The sequence below is a fragment of the Mus caroli genome, chromosome 2 (genome assembly GCF_900094665.2).
Source record: "Mus caroli chromosome 2, CAROLI_EIJ_v1.1, whole genome shotgun sequence".
Taxonomy (NCBI): Eukaryota; Metazoa; Chordata; class Mammalia; order Rodentia; family Muridae; genus Mus; species Mus caroli.
The window spans coordinates 44,498,513-44,518,609 of NC_034571.1; the positions used below are offsets into that span (position 1 = coordinate 44,498,513).

Here is a 20,097-nt window from a genome sequence, read left to right on the forward strand (position 1 = left end):
AGCACTCTCTGCAGGCAGGCTCTCCTCTTGCAGGGACGGTGCACAGATACTTTGCATTCAGACCTGCCTCCTGGCAGAACATGAAGGCCCAAAACAGGGCCTGACCCAGAAGCTGTTAGCTTCTGTTGTCCACACTCTCACCTGCACAGACTAGTCTCGGCGGGATGCGGAAACCAAGATGGCTCCACCAGATGCTCCAGCAAAGCCCTCCCAGGCACGGTGGACACCTCTCCTCTGGCAGGGAAGGTGGCCGGATGTCTAGAGCCCGAAAAGGGGGCTGCCTCAGAAGCTCTGTGGCTCCCGCCTGTCCCAGAAGCTGTTAGCTTCTGTAGTCCACACTCTTGCCTGTGCAGACTAGTCTCGGTGGGATTCGAGAACCAAGATGGCTTCCCCAGATGCTCCGGCAAACCCTCCCAGGCGGGCTATAACTCTATTTTAAATTATCATTTCTTGTTTACTTTGCATCTCCTTTGTAACACTTAAATTTTCTAATAGTTATATAATCTCCATGTCTATTTTCTGCTCACCTTAGAAGTCAAAAATACTGAGACAGTGTTTGTGCTGTATGATAAATATATCTTCTCAAAGAGTTTGTAGATGTGAAAATCACATTTAAAATAAATATAAATAAATAAATAAATTTTAAAGAAAATACAAAACAAAGTAAAGTTGCTTTCAAACAGAAAGTGCTATCATTTCACTAGGAAAAATGGCATGTGCTTGTACTGATGGATTCTAAAATCGCTAAAAATTCAGCTCAACATGAGGGTACACTTTAAAAGCAATAACTTAAGAAGCCCTTCTGGGATAATTGGTATAAGTAACTTGTCTTTATATGCTTTTCTTTATATCTTTGGAAGCATTTTAAGCTTTTTTATTTAAGTTCAACATTAAGGTTATTACTCAGGTGTTTATTCATTTATTTTAAAGTATATTTGTGTGCCCTCAAGTTGACCAGGGGTTGTTTTATGAGTTATCATAAATACTAAATTCCTAATGGTGCTTAATATTTTATTAGGGAAGACAAAGCAATAAGTATGTAAATAGTTCCATAATTTTTAAAAGTAGATTACTGGAGAGATATATCCATCAGTGTGGTGATTGATATTTGTCTTAGTCAGGGTTTCTATTCCTGCACAAACATCATGACCAAGAAGCAAGTTGGGGAGGAAAGGGTTTATTCAGCTTACACTTCCACACTGCTGTTCATCACCAAGGAAGTCAGGACTGGAACTCACGCAGGTCAGGAAGCAGGAGCTGATGCAGAAGCCATGGAGGGATGTTCCTTACTGGCTTGCTTCCCCTGGCTTGCTCAGCCTGCTCTCTTATAGAACCAAGACTACCAGCCCAGAGATGGCACCACCCACAAGGGGCCTTTCCCCCTTGATCACTAATTGAGAAAATGCCTTACAGTTGGATCTAATGGAGGCATTTCGTCAACTGAAGCTCCTTTTTCTGTGATAACTCCAGCTGTGTCAAGTTGACACAAAACTAGCCAGTACACTATTCAAACATGAGATTACTTGAATGCAGCTCCTAGCACCCACATGATGGCATGTGCTGCTAATCTCAGCCCCGGAGAAACAAAGACAGGAAGATCCCAAATGCTTACTCAACAGTGAATTTACTCTAATCCAGAAGCCCATGGTTAGAGCTTGGGATTAGAAGGCACCATGCATACTTCCTACCTAACCTGCTATGACATGTATGAATGACAGTGACCAGCAAAACCTGATAACCCTAAGGGTGCAGTGGTAGCATGTTTGCCTTGGCAGTAAACAGTGGCTCTCTAATTTGACTAGAGTCCCCCTCAACAAGCTAGCCTAACCTAGCCACCTACCCAGAAATAATAAAGTCACTGATCTTGAAGGAGAATCTACAATCACCACTTTATTAAACCAGCATTATCCCTAACTAAATTCTGAATACTAGACCTTTTATGAACATATAAGTATAGTTGTTACCATATCAAGGAAAGTTCTCTTTGCCAAGAACATTACAGAAAGGCATAATTAATCAAATTGCAGAGTCGTAGAGCCTAGTTCCAGTGGATACAGCTACAAAGCACTCCCGTTCCTAATTCTCAGTGAACATTTTAGAATTGCAGAAGATGGGAGCAGAAAGATTTTAAGAGTCAGAGGATCAGGTAGTCTGTTGTGAGATTGTGTCTCCTCAGAAAGTCAGTAGCTACACCCGGAAAGCCTTACCAGCATGACTGACTAAACATGAACTGAGCAAGAACAATAAGCATGCCAAAGTGGGCAGAGGAAACCCAGAATGTTTCAACCCTACATAAGGAACTGCAGGCAACTAAGGCATGCTGAGAGTGGGAGAAGTAGGCTTCCCCAGGGAAGAATACACCAACTGGTTATTCATAACCAGTCAGCCCTTAAGAACATAGATAAAAGTAGCATTATACAAACTGGTCAAGTTGTTCTTAGCAAATACATATACAACAATTAATGAAAAAACCACAAACCATGAATTCAAAAGAGTGCAAGGAGGGGTTTTAAGAGGATTTGAAGGAAGAAAGGGAAGGAGTGTGTCTTGGGAGTTTTATTGCTGTGTTAAAACACAACAACCAAAACAACTTGGGAAGAAAGGATGCAGGAACTGATATAGAGGTCATGGAGGAATGCTGCTTGGTAGCTTGCTTCGTATGGCTTGCTCAACCTGCTTTCTTATAAAATCCAGGACCATGAGCCCCGGTGAGGTGACACCTACAATACCCTGGGCCCTTCTGCATCAATCACTAAGAGAATGCATCAGTCACTAAGAGAATGCAGGGCTTGTCTACTCACCTGTCTTTTCAAGGCATTTCCTCAATTGAGGCTATTTCCTCTCTAATGACTTTAGCTTGAGTAAAGTTGACAAAAAACTAACCAGCATATATTATAATCTCAAAAAATAAAAGAATTGACAAAATGAGATGTGGCTTCTGATAAGCAACATCCAGGGTTTAACCTTTGTCCTTTACATGCATTTTAGTAATATATATTAATATATTAATATTATACACACATACACACACACACACACACACATATATATATATATATATATATATATTCTCCTTATTAGTGCTTATATAAAACAAACGTATATGTGGGCACAGCACAACCTGAAAAGAAAACAAGAAAAGCTAAACATAAGGGTCAAGAAAGGACTGTGTACAGAAAATGAACGAGGCTATAAAGCTAATTGGTGTTCTAATTTTAATTCTGTCATGGATGATTTGGTTTGGGAGCGTAAGTGCATAAAATACATAATATAGTAGAAGTATAAAATTTACTGTAAAATACCATAGCTTCCTTTACAAATGCCTATTCTAACTATGAAGTTAATTGAGTTGTATAGAAATTCATGTTTCATAGACTTTGGAGGCCAGTTACTGTTAGTGTGTGATGTTTTTATTTTCTTGCAAGTTTTGATACTGCTTTTTTAATTAATCATTTTATTCATTTACATTTCAAATGATATCCCCCTTCCTGGTTAACCCTACACAAATCCGCCATCCCAACTTCCCTCTCCCCCATCCCCTTTGCCTCTATGAGGATGCTCCTCTGCCCACCCACCCACTCCTGCCTCACCACTCTAGCATTCCCCTACAGTGGGGCATCAAGCCTCACAGGACCAAGGGCCTCCCCTCCCATTGCTCTCTGGTAAGGCTGTCCTCTGCTACATATGTATCTGGAGCCATGGATCTCTCCATGTATACTCTTTGATTGGTGGTTTAGTCCCTGGGAGCTCTGGGTGAAGAACTTTTTTTTTAACTTAATTATATCATTTTTTTTCCTTTTCTTTCCTCCCTCCAACCCTCCCAAATACCCCTCGTTGTTTTCAAAATTCATGACTCCTTTTTTCGTTAATTGTTGTTATATGAGTATGTGCATTTGTGTGTATTTGTGTGTTCCTAAATATGAAAGTACAACTTCTTCTGTCTATATAATGTTACCGGTGTGTTTTTTCAATGTTCTTTCTCCTCTGGGGAAGTCTATTTATTATAGTCTGTCTGCCTCCTCTTCTACAATGTTCCTTAAGTTTTAGATGCCAGAGTTGTGTTGTAGATATTTGCACTGGACAGGTTCTACAACTCTGCATTTTGAATGGTTATGCTTCTCTTTTGTGGTCTCTGACTGTTAAAAAGAGAGGTTACTTAGCTGAGGGATGAGGTCTATATGTATTGGTTAATATAATAACAAGTACTCCAAATGTAGTTTGGGGTTATCCTGGTTTAGGAAAGTGATGGTTGTTGATTCTCCTCCAAAATCCATGACTTCACTAGTTCTGGGTAATTGGCTAGGTTTCCATTATCAGGCATGATCTTTCTCCTGTTGAGTGAGACTTAAGTGCAGTTAGAGAGCTTTTGGGTGCCACCAAGACATGTGTACTGTTACTGCACCCTTGGGATTATTGGACCACACTGGTTGTTGTGGTTTGTAAGTGCCATAGCAAGGTAGGACTTTCTTTTGAGGTTTGCATTGTGGCTTCTGGTACCATGAAAGTTAGTCCTTAAGGAGTCTTTCCGGTCAGCTCCCGCTCAGGGGCCTCTGGGCCCTGCATCTGAAGTACATGCTGTCTTCAGCAATGAAGACTTACTGTCCACCTCTGGGGCCAACCAAGAATAGCAACAGCTCAAAAGAGAGCTCATATATACCTCCTATTAGGGTTTTCCATTAGATGGTCTTTGACTCTTGCAAAGGAGAGCACATTGTCAGCCTAGATGGGAAATTTTTATTTAAAATATATGTGTTTGTCTACATATTATATATGTTTATTTTAAGGTAAAGTATATAGAATTTTAAACAGAAAAAGTGGGGAATGAAAATTGAGATGTGAAAGAACTGAACAAACATACATGTGTGTGATATGAATAATTTTTAATAAATAAATAGTAGCCGAGTATCCATCTGATTGGGGTGCGTATGAGTGGCAGTGGCAGACATGATAAAGAGACAGTAGGTAAGATGGTGAGTGAGAAGTTCCACATTCACATACTCCAAAATACTGTCGTTTCTCTCGGTAGCTGACTTCTCTGTAAAAGGAGTATATGCAAACCCAGAGACCACCAGACACCTGTGGGCTATAAATCACTACCTACGCTTCCTAAGGAATTTCAACCTCCAGTTCTCTACAGCTTTCATTCTTAAGTTTGTTGAACACTAGGACTGGGGACACACAGTAAAGCATGGGAATAAAAATGAGATTATAATTTTTCAGTGTATCTATCTACTATATCTGATATATTGTGGTTCCATGGATGGAGTTACTTCATGTATTTCTAGCCATTCTGAAGGCACAAAGGTTGGAAATGTAAGCTTTTTTCTTTTCATGTTAACTCATTTATAGCTAAAAGCTAACAAAGTACTTAGAGTACTTTATATCATGAATTTTAAGTGGAACCAGAGCCTAAATATCAACTGAAGGAATGTTTATTATGAATTGCTGCCTGGTATTGGCTGGTGTTCACTCCTATATAGCAAATATATCAAAGCTCTTTTCTCAAATTTGAGACACACTAAATCACAAAATAATCTGTCCCCTAAAGTTTAGAAGACAAGTGAACAGATGTATAGAAGGAGCCATAGAAGAGGGCATCTGTGCTGTTTGCTCTCTGGGGAAAGGAAGTGAAGCATTTTTATTGTGTTAAAATTCTCTTGAAGTGGGCCAAGATCAGTATTCCTTTTCCTCTGAGTTTCTGGTGGGTGGTATTCCTAATCAATAGGTGTGAGACAGGACAGACTCCTGTGTGACAGAGTGGATAGAGCGCCACCCTACACACAAAACTGTGAATTTTTCTCTGTCTTAAATATGCCAAGTATCTGAAGAGTGGGAAAGGCAAGGGATGGCCATATCAGAAAAAAGGAAGATGTGAGGGTGTATGTGGTGGGTGGATCTAGGTATTTTTACAAATCTGCTTATTTTTACTTCCTATATTCTAAATATATGTTGTCATATGTGTGTGTGTGTGTGTGTGTGTGTGTGTGTGTGTGTATCATATTTGAAAATACTCTGCAGTTCTTGGTGAACTTTTAGGAAATCCTGATCAGCAATGTGAAAGCAGTTGCATTATACACATCTCCCACTTCTGTGCAGTCCCTGAGCTTCCTGATGTCTGTAAGGGATCCTCTCCGTGGCTGTCTTCTAGCAGGGGCTCCTAAACTTCCTGAATAGCCTGGAACCATCCACCCTGCCATTCAACAGCATAGAGACATCACTCTTTAATCTTTCAACTTCACTGTAAATTATTAACTCTTTTTTTTTTATTCTCAGAATTGTACTTCACACATTAACATCTTTTCTTAATTTTCTCTAATGACTACTATAAATTGTATGTAATCCTAAAATTATGGGAAACAAATGAAATAAGATATCAAATTACAATCTAAGTATCTTCTTTGTCTTATTAATGATTGGCTTATTAATGATATAGATATAAATAGAGTGAAATTAATGAAGAACAAGTGGTGACTTCTTTCTTTCATTTATTTATTTTTTAATTTATTCACTTTACATACCACTCACTAACTCCCTCCCAGTCAACCCTTCCCACAATCCTTCACCCATCACCATCCCCTTCTCTGAGTGGGTGGAGGCCTTCCTATATATTCCCCAACCTTGACACTTCAAGTCTCTTCAAGTTAGGTACTTCCTCTCCCACTAGACAAGGCAGCACAACTATAACATATCCCTTGTGCAGACAACAGCTTTTGGGGTAGTCCCCATTCCAGTTTTTCACGACCCACATAAAGAACAAGCTGCTATAAATATATATATATATATATATATATATGTGGGGAGACCTAGGTCCAGCCCCTGTATATCCTTTGGTTGGTGGTTCAGTCTCTGAGAGCCCCAAGGGTCCAAGTTAGTTGACGCTAATGACCTTTCCATAAGCGTCCCCAAACTCATTCCACAGTTTGGCTGTGGGTACATGCCTCTGTCTGAATCAATTGGTGGGTCGGGCCTTTCAGAGGACAACCATGTTAGACTCCTGTCCTCAAGCATGACAGAGTATTATTAATAGTGTCAGGGATTGGTGCTTGCCCATGGGATGGGTCTCAAGTTGGGCTAGTTATTGGTTGGCCATTCCCTCAGTCTCTGTTCTACCCCTAATCCCTGCATTCCCTGTAGACATGGTTAAGTTTTGGATAGAAAGCTCTGTGGGTGATTTTGTGCCCATATCACTCCATCAGTGTACCTTTCTGGCCACAGGAGGCAGCTTCCCCAGGTTCCATATCACAATGTGTGAGTGACAGCTAAAGATAATCCTACTGATTCTTGGGTTCCTCCCCTTGGAGATGCCCCCTACCCACCCCCCTGTTGGTTACAGATTTCCATTCCTTCTCATGGACATCTGGACATTCCCCCCTGCACCTCCCCACACCCAATCCTGAAATATCCCACTCCCTTGCTGATCTCCTCTCCTACCCAGATCACTCCCTCCATCTGCCTTCCATTCCCATACCTTTTCCCCTTCCAAGTGAGACTCGGCACCTTTGCTTGTACCTTCCTTCCTGTCCAGCCTCCTTGAGTCTGTGGAGTGTAGCATGGGCATCCAGTATTTTATGGCTAATAAACACTTAGATGTGGGTACATAGTGTGCATGTCCTTTAGAATAGGGTTACCTCACTCAGGGTAATATTCTCAAGATCATTCCATTGGCCTGCAAAATTCATGATGTCTTTGTTTTGTTTTGTTTTGTTTTGTTTTGTTTTGTTTTGTTTTATAGCTGAATAGTATTCCATTGTGTAGATGTACCACATTTTCTTTATCCATTTTTTAGTTGAGGGATATCTAGGTTGTTTCCAGTTTCTGGCTATTATGAATAAGGATGCTATGAACATAGTTGAGCAAGTGCCTTTGTTGGATGGTGGAGCATCTTTTGGATATATGCCCAGGAGTGATATAGCTGGGTCTTGAGGTGGAACTATTTCCAGTTTTCTAAGAAACCACCAAATTGATTTCCAAAGTGGTTGTACAAGTTTGCACTCCCACCAGCAATGAGGGAGTCTTCAAGGGGTGGCTTCTTAATATTGTGGGGAAAACATGAATTAAGGCTATCTGACACTGATAGGCTGTAGTGGCTAAAGAATAATTGAGACCAGTGGTGCAGTTCAACTGATAAAGAATCACTGTGAAGATTTATCAGAACCTGACTTGGAGCCCTGGGAGCTACATGCTGCAAGGAGAGAACCAACTCGTGCAGTGTGTCTTCTAACATCCACATGTGCACATGTACCTCACCCCACACAAACAAATGTAAGACAAAAATAATAAAGAGTAACTGAAGCAAGACACTAGACATAGGTGAGTTTAAAAAGAAATTTTCAACAGAAATTTGATGGCCTGTTAATGAAGGTCATAATCTATGAAACTATTTCTCTTAGCTAAAAATCAGTTACATTGTACTATTTTTTCAAAAGCACCAAACTGGTGCATTACTGGTACAAGTTGTATCACATGTCTAAATTGCTCATATATGTCTATGGAAAGCTAGGTAGATATAAGTTAAGGATCATACAATAAACATTTTACCTTTATTATTGTAATATTTTAAAAAAGACTTAATCACATCTCCAGGACCAACAGTATATGTGGTGTTTATATTTGTATGTTGTATATATTTGATAATTGAATATCAAATAATCTAACCAGTATAGTGTAATGGGAATCTAGCAAAACTGTTAAAATATAGATTCTTAAACCAGACTTGAACACTTTCGTATCCTAGCTCCACCAATTAGATCCTTGTGAAAGATGGTGCAATGTACTCTTCCCCATTTGTTTTCATTATCTACTAAATTTTTTTTTAAAAAACCTGTTTACTGTGTGCCCCAAATAAACATTTATTTTTTGCTCAAGTGTTGGAGTGAAAGTTCAGGCTGTACTGGGCACCCCTGGGATCCAAGTAGAGGTGGTTGTTTATTTGACTTAGTGTGAAACACGGGAGTCATATCACCTGCTTGATGCAGCTCCCTATCACTCATTATTATCTCACCGTCAGTGAAACTCAAATTATATGACTGTAATCAAGCCTCCTAAGAAGCTTATAGTTTTTAATGTGAATCTTTATACATACGGAATAATTGTCCAATGTTAGTAAATGTTCCCTTGCTTGCTTTTTAACAGCGCCACAGAAATATACAAGAAATCAAGAGCACAGAATATTTCCTTCCATCAATCCTCAGAACCCTGAAACATTTCTAACTCCATCAAGCACAGAGCACAGAGGAAGGCCCACCTTGGCAGATGGCCACAGAGGATGTCAACAATTTCTTGGAGGCAAGCAATGAAATATTTGTGGAATGAGATTTCTGTCTTTTACTATATAAAATCAAATAGGGTTTTAGTAAATATTGGGTTCTTGTTAACATGTCTGTCTCTCATCTTTTCACTTCCTTTTCTTCAGCATTGTTGCATGTCAGAAGTTATGTTAGAGTGCTTATTTCCTACCTACAGGATTACACAGGCTGAAGAAGGATTAACAAATAATAACAATAACAAATTAACTACCCACATTTGAAAATGAGTTTTGAATTTACTTTAGACAAATATAAATGAAAATACTAAATATATTTTGAGGTTTAATTATTGTCTATTCATTTTAGAGTTATTTGTACCATTTCTTAATTTAAATAACTTGAGAGTTTCCTCTCCTATTTTTGACAAGTATTCAAGAGAGTCTTGGAAACCCAACACATTCTATCCCCAGCAGCATTGGGTTTATCATTCTGTAGCATCAAGATGATTCATATAGCTTCTAGGTTCTTTTCTGGCAGATGCTATTATTTTCAGATGAGTAAGGGCTATATAGAAAACTGCCATCTTAAAAATTGAAATTAATTGCATTGTCATTAATGGAAAGTTTACATAGATAGAAACTTACTTTTTTAAAAAAAAATCATATAAGCAGTCTTCCACCCTTTTTACATTTATAAAAAATAAAATCCCAAGTAGATAGGGGAAAAAATGAAATTAAAAAGTAACATCTCGGGGCTGGAGAGCTGGCTCAGCAGTTAAGAGCACTGACTGTTCTTCCAGAGGTCCTCAGTTCAATTCCCAGCAACCACATGGCTCACAACCATCTGTAAAGGAATCTGATTCCCTCTTCTGGTGTGTTTGAAGACAGCTATAGTGTACTCACATTAATACAATAAATAAATCTTTTTTTAAAAATAACCTACTTAAAATATAAGGAACCATGAAAGTTTCAAGTGGAGAAACTGTAGTCAGGCTTTGAATGTTTTAGTTTTGATTCAGCTCATAGTCCTAACATCCTCAGAAAGTATATCTACCCTGCTAGACCTATAACCATGCTTTCTATAAGTAAAGGAGACCATACATGTTCAAAAGAACCTAGGGTGAAGCTTAGGGGTTTTCTTTTATGAGAATCAAAATCAGTTCTTGTGTTTAATTTGGAAGCTTTGGGACATCAAATCATCAACACCAACTTTAAGGCTGCATTGCCCTTGCCACAGGATGACAGCAATAATGCCTTGTGTGGTCACAAGATGACTAGCCAGGGACATGCCTGAGCTTACGAGCTGCTGCTGTTGCCTTGTGTCTGTGAAGAGATACAAGGTATCTGTCCAGGGCCACCTGCACCAGTCTGCCAGATGCTCGGAGAAGCAGAAACATCTCTGCCTAACCTTAAATACGTCACTAAGTCACTGTTTCTAAATCTTTTTTCCCACAGATTTTTGCATCTTTTCTTAGTTTACTATAGCCAACCACTAAAGTATTTTTAAAATGTACTAGAACTTTACTAATTTTTTAACAGAAAAAAAATAGTTTTGTAGACTAACTTCTTGCATTAACAGCCCATCAAATATCTACACAAAAGTAACTTATTAACTCATCTTTATACCATATCTTGTTTGTGTGGAGGTGGGGTACATGTGTGCCTCAGTGCATATGTGGATGTCAGAGAGACATTGCACTAGTTGCTTCTCTCTGTTTGCCATGCAGGTTCCAGGGCTCCAACTCAGGTCCTAAATCTTTGCACTGAGGATTTACCAGCTGAGCCACCCTGCCAGTCCAGTTTAAATTATTCTTTAGCCACTACCACCTATCAGTGTCAGATTAATTTATGTTTTCCCCACAATATTAAGAAGCCATTCCTGTATTCTTGATTAATTTCATTCTATTTACTAATACTAATATTAGTGCAATGTTGAGGATTAAATAATATAGATATAAAAGTAATAGCTTAGGTATTTAGCCTCACACATAATTCATCAATAGATGCTATCATTTTTCTACTATTCTGAGGTGATGAACAATATTTTTCCTTATAAACTCAGCTTTTATAATGAATAATTTCTTTTATATCATATTATTACACTGATAAATTTGCTCACATTGAAGTATCTCAAAAAAATATTGAAGCTTATGCTTTAAAATGTGGAAATGAGGTTTATTCAAAACTCACAATAGAGAAAACATTATGCCATATTAACTAGTATTATTTGAGAAATATTCCATTCATAGGTAAAAATGATTAGAGAAATCATGAGTCTCCTAGGTCACTGTAGGAAACTACTACAAACTTAGTGACTTAAAGTGCAAAAACTATTCTCTCAAATTTGTGTAAGCTGAAGAAAGCAAGTGCAGTAATCAGGGAGATTTTGTGTGTGTGCATGTATGCATGTATGTATGTATGCATCCATATGTAGTTGTGTGCAAATGAATATTCATTTAAGCAGTGTATATGGAGACCAGAGCTTAACACTGGATGTTTTCCATGGCAAATCTCACCTGATATTTTGAAATAGGGTTTCCCAGTGGACCTGAAACTAGTGATTTTTGTGAGGCTGGCTGGCCAATGAACTGCAGCAATTTGCCTGACCCTGTACTCCTACCCCAGTGCTAGGGTTACATACACTTACGCCACCAGATGCAGATTTTACATGGATTCTGGGTATCCAAATTCAGGTTTCATGTTGTGCAGCTGGAACTGTTCATCTGTCTCTACAACCCACTTTTTCCTTTCTTTATAAACACAATTCACATTAGCCTAGCGTCTACAGCTAATGCAGGAAGGAAATTTCTTAACTTGACTACATCTACAAAACCACAGTGTGCCCTAATAAGATCACGTTCATAGGTACTGGGGACCAGTGTATAAGCAGGCCTTTTAGAGGAACATAATTCAATTATAACTCTGTATACTGTCTTTGGCTGGATATAAAGACAAAGGAGTTTGATTTCTTCTGTCCTGTTTCTGAAAAGCTGTTGTGTTCCTGATGTGGCATGTTTTATGAACAGATGTGCTTATTTACTTCAGGAAATCTCTACAAGCATTTCTTTAGGCCTGACTGATTGCCTGTAGCTCTCATTTAGTAGCTAACACTCTTTGTGCACTGTGGTAACTTTAACTGATATTTTTGTAGAGATTTGTGATCGAAGATTACATGTGTTCATTTTTTTATTTGTTGCCCACTTGCTTTCTAAAGAGAGAAAGAAGACTTGGAAGTTGCTGGGTGGGGGGGTGGGGAAGATGGGGAAGCAGGGAGAAGGAAAACTGCAATCAGAATATATTGTATAAAAAATACATTTCTTTTTTTTGGCCCATATTCTCCTTTACATGGAGGACTGGTTTAATCAATGATGTAATTCTAATACTACAGACAATTATTGAATACAACAGTGACCCTATAAAATATTAGAATTTCACCAAATTTATTAGGTTTTACATTAATTTTCTAGTCCTACAAAGCATTCCATTTTGGTAGTGGACCCACATATCACTAGTGTAATGCTGGTATAATCAGAAATCACACAGTGTATATTTTGCTAAAGTGTAGAAAGCGTCCAAAAGCAAATGAAGAAAATGTGTATTAGCAAAATGGATTTGCAACTCTGTATTTTATACATTTTTGTCATATTTTATTGGAAATAGATTCTTTTCTCATATAATATATGCTACTTATAGTTTCCCCTTCCTCTACTCATCCCAGTTCCACTCCACCTTCCTTCCCCTCTGGATCTGTTCCCTTTCTGTCTCTCACTAGAAAAGAACGGGCTTCTAAGAGATAGCAACCAAACATGGCAAAATAAAATACAGTGAACTTCACTGCTCATGATCATTGTAAAAAGAAAAAGAAAAAAAAGGTTCTTCTTGATACTAAGTCTTGGAGAAGAAAATTCTTGACATATTTATTTATAGGTTACAACCTGCTATAAACTGATAAAGACTAAGAGTCCTAAGATTAACTCCCTTCCCTTCCCTTGCTTTGATGCAAGTGTTGACTGTTAATAAGCCATACTCACAGGACAGAGAGCACCTTCCTATAAGGAGTGCTGTTAACACCCACAAGGGAGCTCTCAGAGTGATTAACATTAGAGAACAGGTGCTGGTTGCCTCCAGGGCTCCATAGTAAAGGAAAGGTAGATTTGAAAGAAAACTAGTTAGTTCTCACTTCAGCAAAGTAAACACCATACCACTATCCCTTTCTTCCCTCTGTATTTCAAATGCTAAGGCAATAAAATAAGTTCCTAAGTAAAATTTAGCTATCTATTTCACTTATTACAGAGTCTTACTGGATTTTTAGCAAGCAACTCCCATTTAAAAATATTTTATCAGTGTAATAGAATTCAGCATAGAACATATAGTCAGAGAAGCAGAGTGACCACCAAACTGAACGAGCATTGGTTCGCACAATCAGCGTGTTACTGGGATGTGGGTTCTTCAAAAATACATTTCTGTTGGGCTTAATGTTTGAGTTACAAAAGCAGCACATATGTTGGGAATAAAACTGAGAAGCAAAAATAGAAAAAGGTAAAAGTTGATCCTCCTGTAACACAAGTCTCCTGTATTTACTTTATCATCTCAGAAATAATTTGTCCAAACCCAAATATCTGTAGAACACACTAGTCACATAAACACAACTTGTATGCAGATATCATTACATCTTTTTCCACATAATAGGTCCAGTTTAGTAACTGTTGTTAGTGATCTTTCTACTCTCTCCTTCTTTTTACTACTCTTAAGTTCATCTCGTACTAATAAAATATGACATTTTTTTCATGTTTGAGATATTTTTTTGTAGTTTACTTTGCTTACAACCTTGTGTTTTTTTTTTCTGTTTACTTCCCCACACTGAATTTTTACATTTTGCACGACTTAAGTAATCAGTGTTTCTATGATAATTTCTGGAGTTTATGTTCAAGTTTATAAAATATAATACACAATTTTCTTCATCTCATGGACTAATTGTTTTTTTCTTTTTAAAAATTATTAATGATTTGAGAGTGTCATACACATGTGCAAAAATGTTGATACTATTCATCCCCTACTCCTCCCAGATCTGCACCCATTCCTCACCATTTCCAACTTTGTGTCCTTTTTAAAATTTTATTAATGTGACCCATTGAGTCCAGTCTCAGCTGCCCATATACTCATGGGTGTGGGACCGTGCACTGGAACATGGTGGACCTACACAGACCACACCCTTAAAAACATGCCCCACCCTGGCTCCTCTTCTCTCCATGCTGGATATACTTGGTTTGATCCTGTGCAAGTCTTTTGCTGAAAACTAAAGGTGCCAAGGTCCTGTCATATCCAGAAGATACTGTTGCGTGACAGTCTTCTCTGATCTCTGGCTATTACAGTCTTTCCACTCCCCCTTCCCTGACGGTCTCTAGGTCTTGGGGGAGGTGATGACATAGATGTCACATTTGTGACTAAGCATTCACAGGTGCTTCTTTCTCTGTACTTTCACCAGTTGTGAGTTTGTGCATCAACCACTGTCCACAGCAGTTTTCTCTGGTGAGATCTAGTCTTATCTATACTTATCTGTGGGCAAAGAAATAAAATGTAGCAGCTTAACACCATGCCTACTTAGCAAAATAATTGTAATAGGTGCAACCTTGGGGCCTGTGAGCTCTGCCTCTGTGAGCTCTTGGCCAGATTTACAATATCAGGTTTATATTTCCTGCTGTGTAGTGGGCCTTAAAGCCACTCAGAAAGCAGGTGGTTAATGACCTACATTTTTTATACATGAAACTATATCTACAATTCTGTTAGTTCCCTAGCAACATCTTTTTCATTAGTTGAAAATGTCATCTTTATGGTATCCTGATATCCTGTGTATATCAAAGTATATTCCTTCATTTCTTCAATACATATTTTGAGTTTATATAGTTCATTTAAGATTAAACATTTTATTTCAATGTCATAATAATATTTTATTTCTTAATTTTGGAAATAGGATCGCAACATATTGCTCTGGCTGGCCCCAAACTTGCAATTCTTCTGCTTCTACCTCCTTACTACAAGGATTACAGGCCTGTGCCACAATGCCCAGGTGGAAGCTCCCTCTGTTCCTTTGCTTTTAGCAGTGTTACAAGCTGGACCTATTTGCTTTTTCCTCTGTAGGCTTCATACTGACCTATTTATTTCTAAAAATTGATATTTTTTATAACCAAACATGATGAATTTTTCATTGCTTCAATTATTTCTTTTTTTTTCCACCAAATGTGTGTTTAAATATGACAGTTCAGTGTTGACTCCTGGTTGTGAAGTTTACAAGCCTTGTTGTTTCTCCAATATTTTTAAATTATTCTTTAGTGACCATTCTTTAAAATGTTCTGTATTCTTAACCTCCAGTTCAATAGCTGTTTTTCCTCCTGCTCCAATATTCTTTTAAAGCCCACCTAATAATTTTTTTCATTTTAATACTTTAGTTTTCAATTATATAATTTCTTTTTAATTCTTTAACATGGTAACATATTTGAGATATAAAATTTACCATATTAACCACTTTTAAGTGCTCTTGAATTTTTTTAAACTCTTTCCTGATGAAATTTCTGATGAAAATTTCTTTGGATGATGGCTACTTAATGATTTATATTGGTAATCATTGTTTTCTAATTGCTGCTTTTTGATAAACCTTGGGTTCCTTTCCTTCTCTTTTGCATGTCTACTAATTTTTGTCTTGTGTATTGAATATACATGTTTTACTTTTTGAGCACATTTTGTTCCCAGGCACCAAGTTGATTCTTTTTTTTTTTTTTTTTTTTTTTTTTTTTTTTTTTTTTTTTTTTTTTTTTTTTTTTTTTTTTTTTTTGCTTAGTGGGATCACTAGCTATTTGACTTCATCTAATGAAGCTTATTTTTATGTTATAAAACAGATCAGTTTATGCTCTACCTTGATCCTAGAGTTACTCCTGTGTGAACCTTTAAAGACTTATGGAGAACCAAAAGCTTTCTTTGCCAAGTAGCTGTGGTCATTTGAAATTCAGACTTGAGCTTTCCGTCTCCTGCAATGACAGTCACTATGTGCACTGCCATGATGTTACTGTCCCTGGGGTTCTAGCCATCTTCCATAGGCAGGGCATTTATATCACTTAGAGTGCAGGGTCACCATAGGTGAGATTCTGTAAGTTCCACCTCTTCTTTCCCTTCTTTCTTTCCTCCTACTTCCATCACCAACTTACCTTATTCTGACTAATCTGAGTTCTGGCCTCTGATCCTTCTAGCGAATAAGGCAGTAAATAAAGCTTTCTGGATAAGTAATATCTGATTCAGTGCTCTCATTACCATATATTAATTATGACATTTCCACAAATAAATACACAGTGTATGTAGATCATGCACACCTTTTTCCCTGCTCTTGTTGAACATTTTTCTCTTCCACGCTGTGTTTTTGTGTCCAGTGATGTCATTGAGGTTGATCACACAGTTCTCTCCCACTGGTCTCTCTTTTCCCTCTTAGTCTGCTGATTGTAAGTGTGTCTCCAGAAGAGTTTCAAGAGTGGTCTTTGTTTTCTTTTGTTTTGTTTTACACTGTCCAGGACTTTTACGTAGTTTATTGTTTGTTGTTGTTGTTGTTGTTGTTGCTGTTCTTGTTGTTGCTGTTCTTGTAGCTAGAGGAATTATTGTGACTTAATTTACTCCATTGTTACCAGAATTGGCATCCTTGGGTCTTTATATTTTTATATTTTTACTTCATAATGTGTGTAGTCACTTAGGTCTATCTTTGAGTCTTAACTCTGCTGTTTATTACTGAGTTATTTCAGATTTCTGATCAGTGGGGTCTGCTTATATAGTAGAAATAAACATTTGAACATTTAGAGTTTCCTTCAGACATTAAAGGTGAAAGTATACGTAAAACGTAGGCATAGGATCCAAAACTCAGTTGGTCCTTGCAGAGGCTTCTCCCTTTATGACCAATATTACCTTAAGGTGGTAAAGTTTCATGTTCCCATGTACAGTGACTTGCCCAGGATTGTGCCTCTCTCTATCCATAATACAGATCAGTTAAGTTGATCAGTTAAGGCGAGTTTATGCCTCCAGATGTTCTAGTTTCACTATATTCTATGTGGGAGAAACGGATTGATTGTCATTTGAGAAGCAACATTATAAGCAATAGTATGCACAACCCGAGAGTTCTAATCAACATAATTTTCTGTTTTGAGTGTCAGGACTACTGGACTTTTTTCTGTCAAATATGAAAGTCTGATGAAAATTTTGACTTTCAAGGCAGATGGACTGTTCAATAAGAACTGTCTGACTTAGGAGTAGCATTTGTGTATATGATCTATGTAGACTGATATATATACATATTTTTAAATATATCACATATTAGTATATTTATATATTTATTATATATTAAATATATAGTGATACATATAAATAATATTCTATCCTTGAGAGCTGAGTTGTGATTCAGAACTGAATGATTTGCATCTGGAGCAAAAGTGTTATTTCAAAAATTGTTTATTGAATGGGCTTTTCTGTGAATCGTTACCATCTCTGCCTGGCCTGTTGTGAGAACTGCGTTATGATTGTGTGTGTCTGTTGCTTTGTGTTATATTTCAGCTATATGCTAAGATTTTGCGTGTGGTTTCAAAAACAGAAGCAATTTCATGCTGACAATAAAAGGGGAAGCTGGTTGAAGTGCATTAGCTCTGTCTCTCTGGTAAACATTTCACAGTTGCTATTCACATTTATGCCTGGTCAAATAGAAACCCATCAATCATGTGAAGCGGGGGTGAGAATCTGATCTCTAATGCATAGCATAAATTTTCATATACTCTTCTCTACAACAAAAGAAGAATGCACAGTAACATTTCAGATTAAAATCTGTCCTTTCCAATTGACTTTATTGTTATTGAAAAATCAAAATGTAATTTATGTGAGGAAATAAAATAATTTCTGTCAGGGCGTGGTTTTGTTGAAAGCAAATGTTCATATATTTCTCTGATGATTATAGGTCTAAAAATTTTTTAATCACTTGTGCAGTTTAAGGTGAATTATCTTTATCCTTATATAGTCATATACATTAATTTGAATTGTACAAAACTATATTTTATAGTAAATATTACCTAAAATTATGATACAAAAGNTAAACAAAGCCTATTTGCATAGCACATGAGCGTTATATGTTTAATATTTTTATGTAAATATAAAATATATTTACTATTCGTAAACTTTGAGCATTTTTATTACAGATAAACTTAATAAAATGTTTACAATTATGAAACAGTTTGAGCTTTTACGTATTTTTAATTGTAAACGAATTGGCCAAAGAATTGAATATAAATGTTTACTTAAATTCTCAGCTGAAATGTTTAGTTTATTCACACTAGCATTTTTTGCCAACATTTAAGAACTTTTTATAAAGCTGAGCTTACCCACATCTCTAGAAGGCAAAGGCAGGCAGATACCTGAGTCCTAGGCCAAGCAGGACTTTATATGTAAGACTCTGTCTTGGAGAGGAGTTATTAACATAGTACCAACTAGGCATATTTAGGATTGGCATAAATTAACCTCATCCAACATTGCCTCAAAGAGGTTTTATAGAATCAACACAAGAAAGGTTTTATAGAACAAACACAAGCAAGTAGGTACATACAGAGTAGGCTTACATTGACAGTATAGTTCTTAACACAAATTTGCCCAAGATAAATGCTTATACATACTAGTTTTTAATTATATATCGGAATTACAGGTGATCTTTAAGAGAGCCCATTATCATCCTGAATATTAGATAAGTATAGAAAGAAGGGGTGACTGTTCTCTTATAACTGGACTTGTAGGGTAGGATATTGTGTACATGAGCTGTCTCTATAAGTAAGCCACTTATTTTAGGATTATTCTGACTTTATTGGGTTTCTGCCACTTTTGGAATCTTGGATAAAGTAAAGTAAAATATTTCTCAGATAATTCCAGGTTCTTCACCTCAAAGTCAGAGTGGTAATATTTCTCTGACTAGTTTCTTGTGAACAGTGAATGAGAAAATGGATGAAAAGCCTGTTTATATTGTGTCTTTAACAGGTTAGGTTAAAAAAACAAACAAACATGGTTTTAATAACTCTTCCTATTGTTGTTTCTTTTACTAAGGATAGGTGAAAAGAAACGTTTATGCCTCACTAATAGTAAAACTACAACACTGAACTTACCTGAGAGTACACAGAAGAATTTATATACCTAACAGGAAGTTGAAAGCACTTCATTTTATTTTTTAAACAAAAATGAGTTGTGACCTATAAATAAAATTAATTTGATGTTTAATCTCATACTTGAACATGCTGTCTTTAAAAGCTGATAACTTTTAAATACTTAGGAATTATTATTTACTTTCTTAATTCATATATCATTTATTTACTCATTCTTTTTTTCAGAAACAATATGTTTATGTAAAATATGAAATTAAATGTTATATATGTGAAATAAATAGGTATGGTGCTTATTACATGAATAAGCATTTACATATATTATCCATTTGGCAGTACAACTTATGAGGCAAGTAATCATGCTGAAGCTAGAGAATTCAAAACCTTGCCCATAAAGCTCAGCGTGTAACAAGACCAACACTGCAAACCTCAGGTTCCTGTCGCAGAGGACTCCTCTCTCCACCAACAGTTTCTGAATATTCATAAACATGCTCACATATAAAGAATAAATGTTTTCATATAAAGTGCATATAGTAAATGATCCTGATATCTTCATACATTCTGATGAAAAGAATGTTTTCCAAAATAGATTGCTTCACATCAAGTGAAATACCCTTTCTTCCTTCTTTCTTTCCTTCCTTCCTTCCTTCCTTCTTTCTTCTTTTCTTTTTTTTTTTATTTTTAATATTTTTT

The 20,097-nt window shown here is 36.8% G+C and overlaps 1 protein-coding gene across 4 annotated transcripts in view; it reads left to right on the forward strand.

The window, feature by feature from the left end:
- The window catches only part of Mbd5 (methyl-CpG binding domain protein 5), a 358,857-nt gene that overhangs the window by 157,199 nt on the left and 181,561 nt on the right, over window positions 1-20,097 (forward strand). For all 4 annotated transcript variants that reach the window (XM_029474046.1, XM_021182635.2, XM_029474045.1 and 1 more), the window contains exon 5: window positions 9,133-9,285. The gene's annotated coding sequence lies outside the window, so the exon portion shown is untranslated. The remainder of the gene's footprint in view (window positions 1-9,132; window positions 9,286-20,097) is intronic.